Consider the following 4,608-nt stretch of genomic DNA (forward strand, 5'->3'; position numbering starts at 1 on the left):
TCACTAATATCTTAAACTCAGATTTTTTTTTTAAATTGATTGACCTAACCAAATCTTTAATTTCTACCGTCTTTAAAAAAAAAAAAAGTACAGTTACTGGCCCTCAACACTAACCATTCATAAACAAAGTTTCCATGTGCTGAGTTCCAACTTCTGGATTAGGATTTGACCTTCAGGGCTGTGTTTGGGAATTGTGCGGGTGGAGAAAGAACTAGTTTAAACAGACTGAGGGAGGAGCAGAGAGGTTGGGAAGGTAAATATTGCTAGAGATTTGCTGCTAGATTGTCTGTTTCTGAAAAACAATACATTTTGGATCTGAAATAGCAATCGGAGTATATTTTAACTAGTTAAGTGTCTGCAGAACAGGAGCCTAAGAAGAAAACAAGCCATGGTTCTATTTTGAGTTTGCCTAAAGTGGACTTAACTCTCCACCTAAGAAAACTTGACCATGTAAAAAGTAGAATATAAATAGGGAAAATAGTATACTCAGTGTGTATGTACTGATGAAATACAGCCTCAGGTACTGTAATGAGTTTACCCCCATTTAGTTAGTCTTTTGTTTGTTTGTTTCTTTGTTTCTTTGTTTGTTTTGAAGAGACAGGAGTCAGCTTTTTACCTGCTGAGACCCGTTTTTCTTGCTGTAATTGCACTTGGCCACCCCAAAGTGTGCACGGGCTAAGACCTAGAGTGTGGCTAGAGAGTCAAGTACAGCTTGCAGCCCTTCCCTTCCAGTAATTGCAAGGAGAAAACAAAAGTGAGCAGCTGGCAGCTTCCATTGCCAGGGAGCTCAGGCCACAAGCAGCCCCAGAACAAGGAAGTCCTGTCATTGTGGGGCCCCAGTTTTCACAAGTACATGCCAGTGTCAAACATACCAGGGCCGTGAGTAGTAGGATCTACCTGAGCAGAGGCGTTTCAGGCTGAAGGAGCCCTCAGGTCTTAAGAAAGAAGTTCTCACAGAAGACTAAGGTCCTGAAAATGGCCGAATTGCCAAACCTGTTGTCTCCTGCATATCGAGGCAGTCGATCTTGAAGGTTATTTAATGTTTACCATTGGCAGGACACAGCTATGGGCACCTGGGAGAGGCATGGAGGACAAGGCCCGCTAGCCAGAGCGACTCGGGTTCTGGTTATCTGCTGTGAGCATAAGGTCACTCCAGGTTGAGTGACCAGAAAGCAGTAAAGTTCTGCCTGTGATTTGTGGTTGTGAGGCCATGATGCTTAATCGATCCTTTGGCTTCTGGGAATCTGGTCGGGATGAACCGGGGCAGGACTTCTCCTGCTCTGGCCGGGTACGGTAGGGGTGCCCCTCTTCTGGGAGCCCAGGGAGAATGAATGAGGTCATGTTCGTAGAGGGCTTTGAGCTGTCGGGATGAAAGCAACTCCCCAAGTGTAAGGTATTATTAACTAAGGTATTATTATTTTAATCTGAGAGGACAACGTGAGGCGGGTAAAACAGAGCAATAAAAACATGCCCATTCATAACAAATACAACGCAGTAGTAGCCTCGGAAGGAACCAAATCCTCGTTACATCAGCAATCTAGGCTACAGAACGAGCCATGATGCAGCAACCGATACAAGAAACAGCCTTAGCCCCTATTTCTCTGGGGCCGGGACGACAAGGATGCTGTGACTGTAAGTTACTGAGCTGGTGCTGAGACTGACACCAATAGCCGGACCCTAACAAACGGCTGCCATTTACCAAGCACTTCCCGTGAGCCAGGCACCTTTCTAAGAGCTTAGTGTCTGATCCGCTTGTTTCAGTCCTCACAACAGTCCAGAGTCCCCTCTCACAAGCAGGGGGTCGTGGAGGGGGGAGTTTAAGGCGCAGAGGAGGGGAGGAGCTTACTGAAGGAAGCAGTGATAAGTGGTGGGGTCAGGCACTGGCCCCGCCTGGTTCCAGAACCTTGTGGCTAACCATAACACCACACTACCTTCCTTGATGCTGTAGTTGTCACCTAGGAGGGCTCACAAGGGGGCCCTTTCCAAACGAGAGCTATCAAGGTCACTGGGATGATTTTTACCGGGGATGCTTAAAAAAGATGAGCCCCGTGGGGAAAAGGGGGCACCAGGTGTCTTGGGCGATCACGTGGAGGGGTGGAGAACTGACGATCCCAACCTCTCTGCAGTGCATTCGATTATCACCCCTAATTTCCTCCTTTCTACCTCTTACTCCCCTGATCCAACAAAGCTGAGGGGGGACTCTCAGGTATCGAAGGCCCACCACGTGCAGGATCCCTGTGAAACTTTGAGTACCTCTGCACAGCCTCTCCGACTTGGAACTCCCAATAGGCCTGAGGCTCAGAGAGGGCAAGGAACCTACTCGAGGTCACACAGCCCCCCGCTTAATTTATGGCAACAGGATTAGATGGATTAGATCATGTTTGGTTGATCCGAGAGCCCGTTTCCTTTCTCCCATCCTTCCCTTCCTTTCCTCCCTCCCTCCTTTTCTCCTTTCTTGAATTCTTATTTCTAGTTTCCCTACTGTTGCTTCAGGATGCCAAGACAAAGGGACAAGGTGGTCAGGAGAAGCAGAAAGATATTGAGGGAACGAGAGGGAGAATGGGAATGGACGCAAGTGCCGAGATAAGACAAAATGAACATCAGCTGCACCAAGGCCCGCTGGACAGCTGGGTTAGGCTGGACCTGCACTGCCCGACGGTCAGCCCAGGGCCTGGGGGCTCGGGTACTGCTGAGTGCATGGCTCCCTTCTCCTCTTGTGGATTTCTAATGCTGTTGCTGGCTTTGTTTGTTTAATGCAGCCTATTTTGGTTGCGACTTTTCATCGTCAATTTATGCTCTTTCTACTATATGGTGAGTTAGGTAGACCTTGTCATCTTGAAACATTTGTTATTTTCTAGTCTTTTTCCTTAACGAGGATGGGGGCTTAGTACAGGAGCGCTTCTTCTGCTCCAGGCAAATTCCAGTCCTCTTCTGTGATGATCGAGGTTTCTGTCCATTGAGAATGTGCTGTGAACCCAGCTAGGCCGGACTCTTTATTCGGATCACCTTAATTAATACAATGACCCAGTGAAGTGGAGACTTCCCCAAATAACAAATGAGAAAAGCAGGGGCAGAGAGGGTAAGTCACTTGCCCAAAGTCACTCAGCTAGCTCAGGGTGGAGCTGAGCTCTGAACCCAGGTACTTGTGTCCGCTGATGCTCTTAAATATCTCATTCTACTTCCTGCCTACCCCCTGAATCCACCTTATCTTCTCCCTCACTGGTACTGAGAAGATGGAAAGCTTGTCTGTGTTGTTGGAAGCAGCAGGAAGGTCAAAGCTGGGCCCTGGGGGATGAGTTCAGACTGGTTTTTACCAGATTACGTTTTCATAAAATGTCACATGTCTCACAGGGGACAAAGGCCATACCACACCCAGCATAGTTAATGGCATTTTCCTAAAGCAGCATCGTAGCCTGGACTCTCTGTTCTCTATCTGCTTGTCCAGCGATAACACAGCCTCGCCTCCAGTTGCCAGGTGTGTCTTATGGTAGGTAAGTCTGGCAATTCTTTTGAAGGGACACCAGAGTTTGGGTCTTTGCAGAGGGAAGAGAGAAGCAAAGCAGAAAGACAGCTTTCTGAGGAGGGTCTCCTTCTCAGGGGTCCTTGATCGTCCGCTTGGACTGGGGCCCAGCTACTTTTTCTCGATGGGACAGGACTCAATGGGCCCAGAGCTGGGCCTCCCTAGCCCCACCCTTGCGTCTAAAACACAGGAGGTTCGTTGCTATGGCAGCTGATAACTTCAAGGTTTGAGGCGGCCTTCCTACCGGACCCACCCTTTTTTTTTTAGAAATATACCATACACCAAGAGCATATGTATAACCTGTGCACAGTTTGAAGAATAATGAACAACACAGAACTTAAGAAGTCCAAGACTAGTATTTTTGAAAACCTTTGAATGACCATCTCCAAATACACATTTCCTCTACACAGACTCATAATCCTCAAATTTGCATTAATCATTTCCTCGATTTTTCTTTGACATATAATCCTATCTGTGTATATCTCCAAACAATGCATTGTGGGCGTGATAGATTGATTCCATTCCATAAGGGACTCACCTTTCTGCCGGGCTCACTCCCTCTCTACTAACTCTGCTGGGTGAGCTCAATAGAGCCCCCTATCAATATGGGTCTCTTTTTCACTTTTCCATGACCTCAGACAGTTACTCTGACCCAAGCTGGCAATCATAGGTCATAAGGAGATAGTCCCAAAAAGCTCCATGGAGGAGGAAGAGCTGGGAAGGCTTTGGGTAGCTAGAAAGGAGGAGGAAAGGAATTTTTAGAAGCAGGAACAGTGTAAACCAAAGCACAGAAGTACGTTGAAAGCACGTCGTCCATCGCAAGGCTCATTCAGGACATGTGCTGGGGGACAGCAGGGCGCAGGAGACGCTGAGCGCGTATGGGTAAGGCTTAGAGTAGACCCGCTCTGGGCTGTAGGGTGAAGGGTGGTCAATATCATTTCCTTTATTCACAAAAAATGTCCCGTGCTTTGTCGAAGTGGTGAGAGACTCCTCGAACTAACCAGGTAAGGCGAAGCTAGGCTGAAGTAGAACGCAATCCTGAAGTCTTACTTCTCATCCATACAAAGTTTGCTGCAGTCTGGTGACTC

Source organism: Pteropus alecto, unplaced genomic scaffold (assembly GCF_000325575.1).
Source record: "Pteropus alecto unplaced genomic scaffold, ASM32557v1 scaffold134, whole genome shotgun sequence".
In the NCBI taxonomy this organism is placed as follows: domain Eukaryota; kingdom Metazoa; phylum Chordata; class Mammalia; order Chiroptera; family Pteropodidae; genus Pteropus; species Pteropus alecto.